Genomic DNA, 17293 nt, shown 5'->3' on the forward strand with positions numbered 1-17293 from the left:
ACACAATTTCCCGCCTAATAAGGATATCCTTCAGTTCCTACTTCTCACTAGACCCTCGGTCCCCTAGTACATCTAGAAGGTTATTTGTGTCATCCTTCGTGAAGACAGAACCAAAGTATTTGTTCAACTGGTCTGCCATTTCTTTGTTCCCCATTATAAATTCACCTGAATCCGACTGCAAGGGACCAACATTTGTCTTCACTAATCTTTTTCTCTTTACATATCTATAGAAGCTTTTGCAGTCAGTTTTTATGTTCCCAGCAAGCTTCCTCTCGTACTCTATTTTCCCCCTCTTAATTAAATCCATTGTCTTCCTCTGCTGAATTCTAAATTTCTCCCAGTCCTCAGGTTTTCTGCTTTTTCTGGCTAATTTATATGCCCTTTCCTAGGATTTAACACTCTCCTTAATTTCCATTGTTAGCCACGGTTGAGCCACGTTCCCCGTTTTATTTTTACTCCAGACAGGGATGTACAATTGTTGAAGTTCATCCATATGATCTTTAAAGGTTTGCCATTGCCTAACCACCGTCAACCCTTTAAGTATTATTTGCCAGTCTAATCTAGCCAATTCGTGCCTCATACCGTCAAAGTTACCTTTCCTTAAGTTCTGGACCCTAGTTTCTGAATTAACTTTGTCACTCTCCATCCTAATAAAAGATTCTACCATGTTATGGTCATTCTTCCCCAAGGGGCCTCACACAACAAGATTGCTAATTAGTCCCTCTCATTACACATCACCCAGTCTAGGATGGCCAGCTCTCTGGTTGGTTCCTCGACCTATTGGTCCAGAAAACCATCCCTAATGCACTCCAGGAAATCCTCCTCCACCGCATTGCTATCAGTTAGGTTTGCCCAATCAATATGTAGATTAAAGTCGCCCATAACTGCTGTACCTTTATTGCACACATCCCTTATTTCTTATTTGATGCTGTCCCCAACCTCACTACTACTATTTGGTGGCCTGTACACAACTCCCACTAGCGTCTTCTGCCCTTTGGTATTCCGTAGCTCCACACATACCGATTTCACATCATCCCAGCTAATGTCCTTCCTTACTATTGCATTAATTTCCTCTTTAACCAGCAACGCCACCCCGCCTCCTTTTCCTTTCTGTCTATCCTTCCTTAATGCTGAATACCCCTGGATGTTGAGTTCCCAGCCTTGGTCACCCTGGAGCCATGTCTCTGTGATGCCAATCACATCATATCCATTAACTGCTATCTGCGCAGTTAATTCGTCCACCTTATTCCAAATACTCCTCGCATTGAGGCACAGAGCCTTCAGGCTTGTCCTTTTAACACACTTTGCCCCCTTTTGCTGTACTGTGGCCCTTTTTGTTTTTTGCCTTGGGTTTCTCTGCCCTCCATTTTTACTCTTCTCCTTTCTATCTTTTGCTTCTGACTCCATTTTATTTCCCTCTGTCTCCCTGCATAGATTCCCATCCCCCTGCCATGTTAGTTTAACTCCTCCCCAACAGCACTAGCAAACACTCCCCCTAGGACATTGGTTCCGGTCCTGCCCAGATGCAGACCATCTGGTTTGTACTGGTCCCACCTCCCCCTGTACAACTGCAGTAAGACCTCCCTGCTCCTATACTCAAATCCCCTCGCTATGAAGGCCAGCATGCCATTTTCTTTCTGTACTGACTGTTGTACCTGTATGCCTACCTTCAATGACTGATGTACCATGACACCCAGGTCTCGTTGCACCTCCCCTTTTACTAATCTGTCACCATTCAGATAATAATCTGCCTTCCTGTTTTTGCCACCAAAGTGGATAATCTCATATTTATCCACATTATACTGCATCTGCCATGCATTTGCCCACTCATCTAACCTGTCCAAGTCACCTTGCAGCCTCTTAGCATCCTCCTCACAGCTCACACCGCCACCCAGCTTAGTGTCATCTGCAAACTTGGAGATATTACATTCAATTCCTTCATCTAAATCATTGATGTATATTGTAAATAGCTGGGGTCCCAGCACTGAACCCTGCAGCACCCCACTAGTCACCGCCTGCCATTCTGAAAAGGACCCGTTTATTCCCACTCTTTGCTTCCTGTCTGCCAACCAGTTCTCTATCCATGTCAATACATTACCCCCAATCCTATGTGCCTTAATTGTGCACACTAATCTCTTGTGTGGGAACTTGTCAAAAGCCTTTTGAAAGTCCAAATACACCATATCCACTGGTTCTCCCTTATCCACTCTATTAGTTACATCCTCAAAAAACTCCAGAAGATTTGTCAAGCATGATTTCCCTTTCATAAGTCCATGCTTACATTTATATAGTGCCTTTCACGACCACTGGACGTCTCAAAGCGCTTTACAGACAATGGTATTTTTGGAGTGTAGTCACTGTTGCAATGGTATTCAAGAAGATCTAGTGTAAGCAGAGCCAGCCAAGTTCATGGCACCGAGGCTGGCTCTGCTTCACAGGAGGGCAGGAAAAAGAGTGGGAGAGCGATAGTGATATGGGATTGAATTGTAAGGGGAATAGATAGGTGTTTCTGCGGCCGCAACCAAGACTCCAGGATGGTATGCTGCCTCCCTGGTGCAAGCATCAAGGATGTCTCGGAGCGGGTGCAGGACATTCTGAAAAGGGAAGATGAACAGCCAGTTGTCGTGGTGCATGTAGGTACCAACGATATAAGTAAAAAATGGGATGAGTTTCTACAAGACGAATTTAGGGAGCTAGGAGTTAAATTAAAAAGTAGGACCTCAAAAGTAGTAATCTCGGGATTGCTACCAGTGCCACGTGCTAGTCAGAGTAGGAATCGCAGGATAGCTCAGATGAATACGTGGCTTGAGGAGTGGTGCAGAAGGGAGGGATTCAAATTCCTGAGTATTGTGTGCAGTTTTGGTCTCCTAATCTGAGGAAGGACGTGCTTGCTATTGAGGGAGTGCAGCGAAGGTTCACCAGACTGATTCCCGGGATGGCAGGACTGACATATGAGGAAAGACTGGATCGGCTAAACTTATACTCACTGGAATTTAGAAGAATGAGAGGGGTACATATAAAATTCTGACGGGACTGGACAGGTTAGATGCAGGAAGAATGTTCCCGATGTTGGGGAAGTCCAGAACCAGGGGTCACAGTCTAAAGATAAGGGGTAAGCCATATAGGACCGAGGTGAGGAGAAACTTTTTCACTCAGAGAATTCTGAACCTGTGGAATTCTCTGCCAGTTCGTTGGACATATTCAAAAGGGAGTTAGATGTGGCCCTTATGGCTAAAGGGATCAGGGGCTATGGAGAGACGGCAGGGGTGGGGTACTGAGGGCGTGATCAGCCATGATCATATTGAATGGTGGTGCAGGCTCGAAGGGCCGAATGGCCTACTGCACCTATTTTCTATGTTTCTAAGTCTTTCTTTCATAAGGACCTGCTTGTGATTTGCTCTTGGGAGATCTCCTTGTTCAATTTGAATTATTTACTTTGCTCCTTGGTTATGATAAAGAATTCACAACAAAAGACATATTGAAAATTACCTTAATTCAGTGGTACCTGCATATTCTTTACAGGAAAGAAGTTGGAATTCCTTTGAAAGACTTGCATTTATATAATGCCTTTCATGACCTCAGGACGTCCCCAAGTGCTTTACAGCCAATGAAATACTTTTGAATTGTAGTCACTGTTGCAATGTTGAGGGAGTAGGAGGAAGAAAAGCCAGAATATGCTGCATCCTTCTTGCAGCAGAAAGACAGACAGATGTGTTTCAGTTCCAAGATGACGTGCTTACCGATAGAGGCTTGGATTTGAGTCAGCTCTCTGTGACAGACCCGTTAATCTGATACCTAAATCAAACAGGTCCACGCTGCTCCAGGTCACTGTTGATACTGATGGGACCTGGAGGGGTAGACCTGTCACAGAGCGATAAGATTCTTCCGACTAAGCTCCAGATAATCCTGCAAGTCAATAACCTAATGGCCTTGGCTGGATAAGCAGTACAACTCTAGCCAGTGTTTTCTGTACTGGGAAGCTACACGATTTGTTGCTGGTTAAACTCCACCATTAACCCTGTGCACACTTGAGGGGAATAAGCTTTGGCTCTACCAACCTGCACCTAAAATGTCTGGATTTAACTAAATAGGGCATGTCTAAAAATTTGCACTACATATCGGGCAAACAAAAATTCTACATATGTGGATTTCTCAGTAGTAAGGAGCCCACACATGTCAGACACTCAGCAAATAAAAAAAAACAATTCTGTATCATTGTTGCCAAAATAGTGTCACATGTAAGTGATTCTTTGAATAAAATGTGGACTACCTTACCTCAGCAATTGATCAGCAGCCAGGCATATATTTTATGTTTAAATACCTGTTACATATATAAAAACGTTTGCAAAGATGGAAAAATTTATATTATGTGTAGGTGCATTTCATATGCAAATAAATTAGGGGAAACACTTAACCTCAGGAATGAAATAGAAACTTAGGGCCCAAGTTTCGGGCCGCGCCTAAAACGGTGCAGCCCCGACCTGGACGCCTCTTTTTCACGCCCGAAAGTGCGCCAAAAAAATACCTGCACATTCTCTGGCTCCCTGCAGGTCCTTTGCAGTTCAGCGCAGCGCAGCACAAACTGTGAGGAGCGGAGCCAGGTCCCTGCGCTAAAAACAGTGCCGGGACCTCTGCACAGGCGCGCTACAGTGGGCGCGCATATGCAGTAGCTCCAGGCACCTGCAACTGTGTGGGAGGGGCCCGAAGCATGCAGCCCCTAGCCCTGGCCGAATGGCCTCATTTGTGCTGCAAGGATCAGGCTGCACCTCCCTCGTCCAGCTGGCTCTCTCAACCCCCCCCCCCCCGGACCCCCGCCCCCCAGCTCCCTCTCCGATCCCCCCCAGCTCTCGCTCCGCTCCATCCCCTGGACCTCCCCCACCAGCTCCCACTCCGACGACCCCCCAGCCCGCTCCCACTCCCGCTCCGACGACCCCCCCTCTGCTCCGACGAGCCCTCCCCCCGCTCCCGCTCCCGCTCCGACAACTCCTCCCCCCCCCCAGCTCCGGCTTCCCCCAGTCACCTACCTTGCTGGGGGCGGACCCCGCCCGAAGTCTTGGGCCCGGCTTCTTCACGTCAGCCGGGCCCGTTCAGCCTTCTCCCTCTCCTCTCCCCCTCCCCTCCCCTCCCTCTCCTCTTCCCCTCCCCTCCCTCCCTCCCTTTCCTCTCCTCTCCTCTCCCCCTCCCTCCCTCCCTCTCCTTTCTCCCTCCCTCTCCTCTCCCCCATCCCTCCCTCTCCTCTCTCCCCCTACCCCGCTGTCAGAAACACATAGACACTGACGGACAGAGAGACACTGACACTGACAGACAGAGAGTGAGAGAGAGATACACAGACAGACAGAGAGAGAGAGACCCACACACTGGGGGGTGGGCAGGCCGTCCCAGCATGCTGTTGGAGGGCTCCTGGTGCTGCAGTCAGTGAGTAGAATTTTTTTTATTTATTGATTTTTTTATTTTTTTTATTTTTTATTAATTTTTTTTTGATTTATTGGTTGATTTATTGGTGTATTTATCATTTATTATTGATGATGGCTCTTTATTTGTAAAATTGAAGTGTTTAATGTTTGTAAACTTCCCTTTAAATCCCTCCTCCCCCATTCCCTACGTCTAATTTGTAACCTACGCCTGATTTGTAAAGTGTAGGCAAGATTTTTTCGAGCGTACAAAAATCTTCACTTACTCCATTCTAAGTTAGTTTGGAGTATGTTTTCACTGCTTAAACTTTGAAAACAGGTGTAAGTGGCCAGACACGCCCCCTTTTGAAAAAAAAATTCTGTTCCAAAGTGAAACTGTTCTAACTGACTAGAACTGGAGCAAACTAAATGCCGAGAATTGCAATTTCTAAGATACTCCATTCTAAACCAGTTGCTCCAAAAAAACAGGAGCAACTCAGGTTGAAACTTGGGCCAATAAATGCTGGTGCTACAGTCTGCTCCATATATCTGTAATGATGTAGATAAATAAATGTCCCAGTGAAACAGCAACTAGGCAGAAAACAATGTAAATAGGAGAGAAAAATAACAAGGTTATTCCTGGAGACTTTCAGTCCCAGAACTAAAATAAGTATAAACATAGCTTGTTGAATTTCCATTGCCTAAAATTGTTCTTTGGCATGTATTTGAAATGTTCTGTCAGAAAAATGCAAAGAATTATGTGCCTATTTTTGAATTCGTAGGCATTATGCCATTCTTGGCAGTAACCCTGGTCATTTACGATTTAATTTAGAAACAACATCATTTTCTGATCAACTGTGGATTAGCTCATTGCCAAAACATAAGCATCCGGTAGTAAGTTGATTGAAATTATGTAAATTTAGCTCAACAGTCTTAAATCAACTACTTGATCTTTGTAAATGAGGCTCACTTAGAATACTCCTGTGGTAAGAAGGCAGGAATGGTGACTGCAGCCAGAGGCATGTTTTGGGAAACATGAACTCTATGTATTAATAAAACATTCATAAAAAAGGCTAGCTGGGTTCAACCAATTCAGTGCCAAATTCTAGTGGGCGCCATAGATATAGGCCTTCAAGCTATTAGCATGCTTTCTGTGAGAATAGCAAAGACTGCCAAAAATACATGGACAACTTCAAAATGATGGCAGAGTGAGAGTGGCCATAGCAAGATGTCTGCCTGCAAAGGTAAGGGACAAGTATATCACTGTACAGTACTTACATGGACTGAGAAAAGTTAGACTCGAGGATGAAAATGATGAGGTTAAAACAAAGAGGATGAAAAATGATGGAGACACAGCATTTCCTCTGCATAAATGCAATTCTTAGCTAAAAGCACAGAAACAACATCTGAATGGCAAAAGGATATTATCATTACTGAAGGATTCACAGGGTCATATCATCAACCCGGAAACTTGATGCACAAAAAGGAAATCTACTGCCACTGAGGAGGACTTGTCCCCTCGAGGCCCTCGACTCAACATCTACACGTAAGAGCCAAGGAGTGTCCCAGGGTTTCAGAACATTGAAATATACTTGAAGCTGCTCAGACAGGCTCCCACCAGTTGGCATGGTGTCGTGCATTGTGCAGTCCAAGCTGAAAGAACAAAGTCGATTCTGTGGTCAGTTTGCTCATCGCAATGGTTGACAATCAATAATCCTGAGGGATGCTAGAATTCAGTGTTCTAGTAAGACACTTGAAGTCCAGCTTGGTAAGATTGTTGGAGCAGCCTCGAGTGCCATTGTGGATGAGGAATTACTTTACTCCATGTTTGAACCTCTCCAGTCAGGTTTCTGTCCCTTCCACAGTACTGAAACGGCCCTAATCAAAGTCACAAATGACATCCTATGTGATTGTGGTGCATAGCATTTCTTCCTCATTCTTCTCGACCTGTCTGCAGCCTTTGACGTGGTTGACCACTCCATCCTCCTCCAACGCCTTTACTCCATTGCCCAGCTGGGTGGGACTGCCCTCAGCTGGTTTCATTCTTATCTATGTCATCGCCAGAGAATCCACTGCAATGGCTTCTCCTCCTGCTCCTGCACCAGTACCTCTGGAGTCTCCCAAGGATCTATCCTGGCCATATAGTGACACCAGTATTTCCAACCAGAATGGAGATGATTGGGTAATTGCCCCGTCAATTAGTGCTGCAGGTAGTGGGATTCATTTTACACGCATAATTTGTATTGTGTAATTATCCTCCACTAACAACATTTTGCTGGATAAATCATCCTGCCGTGATCGTGAGTCGTTGCTGTAGTTCATAGAGACTCTTTTTTTTAAAAAATATACTTTTTGTTGAGAAAGTAGACCGTTTGCTGTAAGTTCTGCCATAAGTTCCATTCCTCCTCCAACCAATTGGCTGACACAGCAGTGCCAATGGACACTTTGATCGATCATTGGCCTCCTATTTCTCATCTACCTGCGACCCCTCGGTGACATCATCTGAAAACACGTCAGATTCCACATGTATGCTGATGACACGCACTTCACCTCACAATACCACCACCTCTCTCGCCCCCTCCACTGCCTCTGATTTGTCACACCATTTGTTAGACATCCAGTACTGGATGAGACAAAATTTCCTCCAATTAAATGTTTGAGAAAACCGAAGCCATTGTCTTCGGCCCCCGCCATAAACTCTGTTCCCAAGCCACTGATTCCATCCCTCTCTCTGGGCACTGTCTCAGGCTGAACTGGACTTGTCACAACCTCTGCATCCTATTTGACTCTGAGCTGAGGTCCGATCCCATATCCTTCCGATCGCCAAGACGACCTACTTCCACATCTAGTATCGTCCGTCTCTGCCCTTGCCACAGCCCATCTGCTGCTGAAACCTTCGTCTATGCTTTGTTAGACCCAAGTATCCCAATGCTCTCCTGGCTGTTCTCCCATGTTTCACCCTCCGTAAACTTGAGCTCACCAAAAGCTCTGCTACCTGTGTCCTAACTCGCACCAAGTCCCGTTCACCCATCACCTCTTTGCTCACTGACCTACATTGGCTCCTGGTCCAGCAATACTTTGAATTTAAAATTCTCATCCTTGTGTTGAAATCCCTCCATGGCCTTTCCCCTCCTTAACCTCCTACAGCTCCACAATCCTGAGAACTCCGCATTCCTCCAATTCTGGCATCTTGTGCATGCGTGATATCCTTCGTCCTACTATTGGTGTCTGTGTCTTCAGCTGCCTAGGTTCTAAGTTCTGCAATTCCCTCCCTAAACCTCTCTACCTCTCCCTCCATCTTCAAGATGCTCCTTAAAACCTACCTCTTTGACCAAACTTTTTGGTCACCTGGCCTAATATCTCATTCTGCGGCTCGGTGTCAAATTTTGTCTGGTAATACGCTTTGGGACGTTTTACTGTGTTAAAAGCCCTGCATCAATGTGAGTTGCTGTGATTGAGATGACAATTCCAGTGGATCCCGGTATCTTATTTCAATTTATTTTTCTAACCAAATTTTAAATACAGTAACATTTAGTTGATGAGAAACATTGCTCATTTATCCTTTAAATATTAACTATTTATTTAAAAGCAAGCTTTGTTTGTTCGTCACTTGAATCCAGTAACTTTGCCCCTTCACATGGAGTCAATTACTATCTTCAAAAAAAACATCGAAGCATTTTGTGAGGTGACCATGTCATTTCAAATCTCTTTCAATTTCATACGTGTTTGGCAGACTGCTCACTTTAATCATCTAGGCCAGTAAAATCATAAATACAATCGCATTTCACAGTATTTGCAATAACATATTTTGAAAGATCCACTCCACTGTTATTTAATGCAATTGCTTTGTACTTTTTACATGTACCATACATAGCACTAAAGTTGTGGAGAAACATTTGGCTGTGCTAATGTAAATTAGAACAATCATATACTTAGCAATTTCACAGTGATTTAGTATAGCTAAAAAAATAAATTTGGAAAATGTAATGTATGCACCTATAAGTATGCTCACAGGTTTGTAGAGCTGTTACATTGTGAGTGGCTTAGCCAATCATGTGATGTTCACAAGACTCAATAAAACCCCAGTCAGTTGGGTCTAGGTCATCCACAATGAGGTATGCAGTTGTGAGCCTAGTGGATGAACTGATAATGTGTAGTGTGATTATTAAACCTTTGTTAATAAACCAACTAGTTCTTAATAGCAATGTGTTGCTATGAATTCTCAAGCAAGAACCCATGATCCAAATACATTACAGAAAACTTTTAAATTAAGTTAGTGGGAGGGAATACTTCAAATTATAATTATAGGGCTTATGGAGTAATAAATTCAAAAATCAGAAAATGGCAATTTGGATGATTCAAGTGAGATGAACACCTCAATAATTGGCTCAAACAGTGCTTTTGTTCATGAATGTTAATCCTTTGTTGCTGTCTTAAATCCAAGACAGATAATGGGGCATGGCAGTAAAAGTAACCATCCCAGCAAAATGACCATTTTCCCTTCAGCAATGAACAGGTGGTTAACATTACACACACCAGAAAATTACCCTCTGTCTTTCAGTTTAATCTGTTGAAGCAAACATTAGAGTTCACTATTATATACAAAGTAAATATGGAGGAGGTGGGACCTGTACTGGCTGGATAGGTTGCACCTCAATAGGGCCGGAACCAATATCCTCGCGGGGAGGTTTGCTAGTGCTGTTGGGGGAGGGTTGATGTCTGCTTGCAGTGGACCATCTCACTGGAGAGATTTGTGGCAGAACCAGAGAGACCTACAGAGTGACCCCATGCAGTTTACCAAGAGCCAACATCAATCAAGATAATAATTGTCCAGCAAAAACTTTTGCTGTGCCTGGTGCGTCTACCCAGTTAGCAGCAGTACTATGACTGGAAAATATCACCACTTCTGCTTTCTTCATGTCAAATCCCTCTATCTGTTCTTCTTGCACAGATCTTGCTGGGGTGTGATACGTCCTTACTACACAGTATAAATGCACATGAGGCCCATGCTTGAGAGGTCAGTCTGTGACCTATCCTTTATTCCATAGCACTCAAGTGATGGAAGTGGGTGGAGCTTCCCCTTTTATACCTGAAGGTCCAGGTTAGGAGTGTCTCCCACAAGTTCACCATCTAGTGGTCATTGTTCTCACAGTGTACAACTTAGGTCAGATTATACATGGGTTACAATGCTGGTTGAATACATGATATCACCTCCCCCCCCAAAGTCTTATTGGGATCACAGGTTGAGTCTCTCTGGTGGTTTACGCTCTCTTGTAGAGCGCCTGAGTTGGGGCTCCGGTTGTTGGGCGCTGGCTTGAGTGTCTGCTGTTTGCGGTGCCTCAGGCCTGTCCGGACTGCCCACAGTGACTGGGCTCTCCTCCCTTTGGTTCCGGTGTTCGGTCACCTGTGGAGGAGTGAACTCTATCTTGTGTTCTTCCTCTGCTTCTTCTATGGGGTTGCTGAACCTCCTTTTTGTTTGATCCACATGTTTGCGGCAGATTTGTCCATTGGTAAGTTTAACTACCAGAATCCTATTTCCCTCTTTGGCAACCACAGTGCCTGCGAGCCATTTGGGCCCTGCAGCGTAGTTGAGGACAAAAACAGGGTCATTTACATCAATACATCGCGCCCTCGCATTCCTGTCATGGTAGTCATATTGTGGCTGGCGCCTACTCTCGACAATTTCTTTCATGGTAGGGTGTATAACGGATAGCCGGGTTTTGAGCGTCCTTTTCATTAGCAGCTCTGCGGGTGGAACCCCTGTGAGCGAGTGTGGTCGGGATCTGTAGGCCAACAGGAGGCGTGATAAGCGGCATTGTAGGGAACCCCCTTGGATTCTGAGCATCCCCGGTTTGATTATCTGCACTGCTCGTTCTGTCTGGCTGTTTGAGGCCGGCTTGAACGGTGCCGTTCTGACATGGTTAATTCCATTGCCTGCCTGGAATTCAATGCTTGTGAAGCACGGGCCATTGTCGCTGACCAAGACGTCCGGTAGACCGTGGGCGGCGAACATTGCCTGTAGACTTTCTACTGTGGCAGAGGATGTGCTTGAATTTAAAATGTCACACTCGATCCATTTGGAGTAGGCGTCTACTACAACCAAAAACATTTTTCCCATGAAAGGACCTGCGTAGTCCACATGGATGCGTGACCAAGGCTTGGCGGGCCATGGCCAGGGGCTAAGGGGGGCTTCCCTGGGCGCATTGCCCAGCTGGGCACACGTGTTGCACCTGCGAACACAAAGTTCCAGATCTGCGTCTATCCCTGGCCACCAAACGTGTGACCTGGCAATTGCCTTCATCATGACAATGCCCGGGTGCTCCTTGTGGAGTTCTCTGATGAACACCTCTCTGCCCATCTGGAGCATGACTAATCGGTTTACCCACAGTAGGCAATCAGCCTGAATCGAGAGTTCATCCCTGCGCCTGTGAAATGGTTTAAATTCCTCAGGGCATGCCCTGTACGTGGCTGCCCAGTCCCCATTCAGGACACATTTCTTGACTAGAGACAATAGCGGGTCTCTATTTGTCCAGACTTTAATCTGACGGGCTGTCACGGGTGAGCCTTCACTTCCGAAAGCTTCAACAGCCATGACCCTCTCAGCAGCATGCTCGGTAGCCCCCTCAGTGGTGGCTCGTCGGAGCCTGCTGAGTACATTGGCATAGTTTTCAGTGCCCGGTCTGTGCCGAATTGTATAGTCGTAGGCGGCTAACGTGAGTGCCCACCTCTGTATGCGGGCCGATGCATTTGCATTTATGGCCTTGTTGTCGGCCAAAAGGGACGTTAGGGGTTTGTGATCTGTCTCCAGCTCAAATTTCCTGCCAAACAGGTACTGGTGCATTTTCTTTACAGCATATACACATGTGAGCGCCTCCTTTTCTACCATCCCGTAGCCCCTTTCTGCCTGGGACAGACTTCTGGAGGCATAAGCTACCGGCTGTAACTGACCCTTGGCATTGATATGCTGCAACACACACCCGACACCATAGAACGACGCATCGCATGTTAACACAAGTTTCTTACATGGGTCATATAGCGTTAACAGATTGTTGGAACATAACAAATTGCATGCTCTATTAAAAGCCCTTTCCTGGCTGTCCCCCCAGACCCATTCGCGACCTTTGCGTAGGAGCACGTGTAGCAGCTCTAGCAGCGTGCTCAATTTGGAAAGAAAGTTACCAAAATAGTTCAGGAGCCCCAGGAACGAACGCAGCTCCGTCGTGTTACGGGGTCTGGTGCTCTCTGGATCGCTTCCGTCTTGGACGCAGTAGGACTGATCCCGTCTGCTGCTATCCTCATTCCCAGGAATTCTACCTCTGGAGCTAGGAAGACGCACTTCGCCTTTTTCAGTCGCAGCCCTACCCGGTCCAGTCTGCGTAGCACCTCCTCCAGGTTGTGGAGGTGTTCTTCAGTATTGTAACCCGTAATGAGGATGTCGTCCTGAAAAACCACCATCCCTGGAATCGACTTGAGGAGGCCTTCCATATTTCGTTGGAAGATCGCGGCGGCCGAGCGAATCCCGAACGGACATCTGTTGTACTCAAACAACCCCTTGTGTGTCGTGATGGTGGTCAGCTTCTTTGACTCACTTGCCAGCTCCTGGGTCATGTAAGCTGAGGTCAGGTCCAATTTTGAAAAAAGTTTACCACCGGATAGCGTCGCAAAGAGGTCCTCCGCTCTCGGTAGCGGGTACTGGTCTTGGAGTGACACCCGATTGATGGTGGCCTTGTAATCGCCACATATCCTGACCGACCCATCTGCCTTGAGCACCGGCACAGTCGGGCTCGCCCAGTCACTGAATTCGACTGGCGGGATGATGCCTTACCTCAAGCAGGCGGTCCAATTCGCCTTCTATCTTTTCCCGCATCATGTACGGCACCGCTCTGGCCTTGTGGTGTACTGGCCTGGCGTCCGGGTTTATGTGAATCACTACCTTGGCCCCCATGAAAGTACCAATGCCGGATTGAAATAATGAGTCAAATGTGTCCAGGATCTGTGAGCATGATACTCGTTCCACAGAGGAAATTGCATTGACATCGCCCCATTTCCAGTTCATGACAGCAAGCCAACTCCTCCCCAGTAGTGCGGGACCGTCCCCCGGGACAACCCAGAGTGGCAACCTGTTCTCCGAATCTTTGTGGGTCACGACTACCGTGGCGCTGCCTAGCACCGGAATGATCTGCTTTGTGTAAGTCTGTAGCTGTGCGTCAATCGCCGATAATTTTGGCCTCCTGGCCTTGGACGCCCACAACTTTTCGAACTGTTTGATACCCATCAGGGACTGGCTGGCCCCCGTGTCTAGCTCCATTGATACTGGGATGCCATTGAGGAGCACTTTCATCATTATCGGTGGCGTCCTGGTGTATGAACTGTATAAGTGGTCCACATGAACTCGCTGAACTTCAGCTTCCAGCGATTTCCCCCAGCGTTCATTTCTGCAGGTATTTTGCTCATCTCTGCAAACTCTGGCTGAGTGTGTGCCTCCACGCCTCCAACATGAGCTGCTGTTTGAAACAAAAGGTTCCTTGCCAGTCGATCGTCCCTGACTACCCCTGTTATTGTCTTTGAGTGTACCATTAACAGGTGTTGATGGCCCCATTACTGGCCGCATTGTCCCTTGCAATGGCGTGAATCGCCGTTCAGCTTGCCATTGTCTCTGTCGAACTCCCCCTCTGGGTTCGACTACATGTTGCCCTCGTCTGCCTGGAGAACTGTGTGCTGCTTTAACAATGTTGAATCTCTGTCCCAACCATTCCTTAACACAGTACCTCTCGTCTGTTCTGCTAGCGGCTATGCTCGCGTGGTTTAAATCCCAGTTTCTCGTCACCATTGATACGTCCTTACTATACAGTATAAATGCACACGAGGCCTATGCTTGAGAGGTGGTCAGTCTGTGACCTATCCTTTATTCCATAGCACTCAAGTGGTGGAGCTTCCCCTTTTATCTCTGAAGGTCCAGGTTAGGAGTGTCTCCCACAAGTTCACCACCTAGTGGTCATTGTTCGCACAGTGTACAACTTAGGTCAGATTATACATGGGTTACAATGCTGGTTGAATACATGATAGGGTGTGCATCTCCTGTGGCCAGGTGTACAACCTGCTCGGCTGCTGCTCAAAAGATGCGCATGGTTTGCCCAATAGTAACTTGTTGCCAGACGTCTGGCCTCTGGCGTGTCCTTATAACAGCACATGGTGCAGGCTGGGAGGAGTTGCTGAATCCAACACTATAAGTGAGCGGGATTTGCTTAAGCAATGGATACAGTCATTAACATGGTATACTTTAGTGGTTATGGCATTTCAGCTCCACTAACCTGTTATGATCTGAACCTCCTGCAAAACAACACCCATAATTATGTCATTCTTCATTTTTTAAACAACAAAATTCAGTGAAATAGACAAAAATAAATAAAAAGATGGTAAATTCAAGGATTCTTAACTTTCAATGTTAAAAAAGCAGTTTAGTGAGACTCTAGGTTAAGGATCAAAACAGAGTAGGCCAACATTCTAGTTAATGGTTAACGCAGTCACTGGGCTTAGGGTCTTGCCTGGAAAAGTTTTATGTTTTCATTGAAGTTTTTTCTGTATTTTACATTCTTTTACTGGTCTGGTATAGAACATTTTCAGAGCAGTGCTTAGAGTGAATTGGATTTAGTCATTTAGAAAATTTGAGAGTAAATCAATGAGTGTGGCAGGGAGGATTCACATGTCCTGTTCAATCTTGCAGTAAGTTATTTTGCTGATGCAACAGTATCATATGAGAGAGAAATGTGGAATAAGAATTGGGGGGGAACGCAGACATCCACATTTCTCTCTCTGGGTAATTTCAGAGGTGAGAAGCTCTAACTGATACTTGACAGGAACAGTCACACAGATAAGGGGCATCCGAGTGCAGTTATTTCAAGCCTTGTTGCGCAGTTATGACCCACATGGCTCCCAAACCCAGACAATCTGGCCCACAAAACAAAACACCTCCGCAGGTTGGGCTATAAAAGAGCTGGAGCAGCGTACCACTACAACTTCCAGTGCGAGCCGTTCCAAGTGTGCGACGATTTTGAGGTGGGCGACTGGGTGACGTCATCAAAACACAGGTCGCCATTTGGAGCGTGGGCAGGAACATAGAAACATAGAAAATAGGTGCAGGAGTAGGCCATTTGTCCCTTCGAGCCTGCACCACCATTCAATATGATCTTGGCTGATCATTTTTTCAACTTCAGTACCCCATTCCTGCTTTCTCTCCATACCTCTTGATCCCTTTAGCCGTAAGGGCCACATCTAACTCCCTTTTGAATATATCTAACGAACTGGCCTCAACAACTTTCTGTGGTAGAGAATTCCACAGGTTCACAATTCTCTGAGTGAAGAAGTTTCTCCTCATCTCGGTCCTAAATGGCTTACCCCTTATCCTTACACTGTGACCCCTGGTTCTGGACTTCCCCAACATTGGGAACATTCTTCCTGCATCTAACCTGTCCAATCCCATCAGAATTTTATATGTTTCTATGAGATCCCCTCTCATTTTTCTAAATTTCTGTGACTATAAGTCTAGTCGATCCTAGTCGAATCAGTCTGGTGAACCTTCGCTGCATTCCCTCAATAGCAAGAATGTCCTTCCTCAGATTAGGAGACCAAAACTGTGCACGATATTCAAGGTGTGGCCTCACCAAGGCCCTGTGCAACTGCAATAAGACCTCCCTGCCCCTATACTCAAATCCTCTGGCTATGAAGGCCAACATGCCATTTGCCTTCTTCACCGCCTGCTGTACCTGCATGCCAACTTTCAATGACTGATGTACTATGACACCCAGGTTTCGTTGCACCTCCCCTTTTACTAATCTGTCACCATTCAGGTAATATTCTGCCTTCCTGTTTTTGCCATCAAAGTGGATAACCTCACATTCATCTACATTATACCACATCTGCCATGCATTTGCCCACTCACCTAACCTGTCCAAGTCACCCTGCAGCCTCTTAGCACCTCCTCACAGCTCACACTGCCACCCAGCTTAGTGTCATCTGCAAACTTGAAGATATTACATTCAATTCCTTCGTCTAAATCATTAATATATATTGTAAATAGCTGGGGTCCCAGCACTGAACTTTGCGGTACCACACTAATCACTGCCTGCCATTCTGAAAAAGACCCGTTTATTCCTACTCTTTGCTTCCTGTCTGCCAACCTGTTCTCTATCCACGTCAATACATTACTCCCAATACCATGTGCTTTAATTTTGCACACTAATCTCTTGTGTGGGACCTTGTCAAAAGTCATTTGAAAGTCTAAATACACCACATCCACTGGTTCTCCCTTGTCCACTCTACTAGTTACATCCTCAAAAAATTCTAGAAGATTTGTCAAGCATGATTTCCCTTTCATAAATCCATGCAGACTTGGACCGATCCTGTCACTGCTTTCCAAATGCGTTGCTATTAACATCTTTAATAATTGATTCCAACATTTTCCCCACTATCGATGTCAGGCTAACCGGTTTATAATTCCCCGTTTTCTCTCTCCCTCCTTTTTAAAAAAACATCAGTTGGGCTCAGGTACAGCGGAGGAGCGGGAAGGTTGGGGCGGATGAGCGGCGAGAGATCGTGGCGGAGGTGTGGCAAATGAGGGTACGGCCCAGAAGAGCCGAGGGCCCAGGGGAAGCATGGGCCTGCCCACACTGCGAAATGTGTGCGCACTAGGTCCGTGCAGCAGAGCAGGTCTCCAGTCGTTAAAAAAATCCATACACAGCCATCTTCCACCCCCTCAATTGGAGTTCAGGACTGGAATATCAGGTCCTTCATTGAAACATCCGTGAACTCATCCCTTTTGGTGTGGAAGCAAGTCATCCTCGTTCGAGGAACTGCCTATGATGATGAAATTAATTTGGCAGGGGGATGGACACTAGGATGTAGCA

The sequence above is a fragment of the Pristiophorus japonicus genome, chromosome 5 (genome assembly GCF_044704955.1).
Source record: "Pristiophorus japonicus isolate sPriJap1 chromosome 5, sPriJap1.hap1, whole genome shotgun sequence".
Classification (NCBI taxonomy): Eukaryota; Metazoa; Chordata; class Chondrichthyes; family Pristiophoridae; genus Pristiophorus; species Pristiophorus japonicus.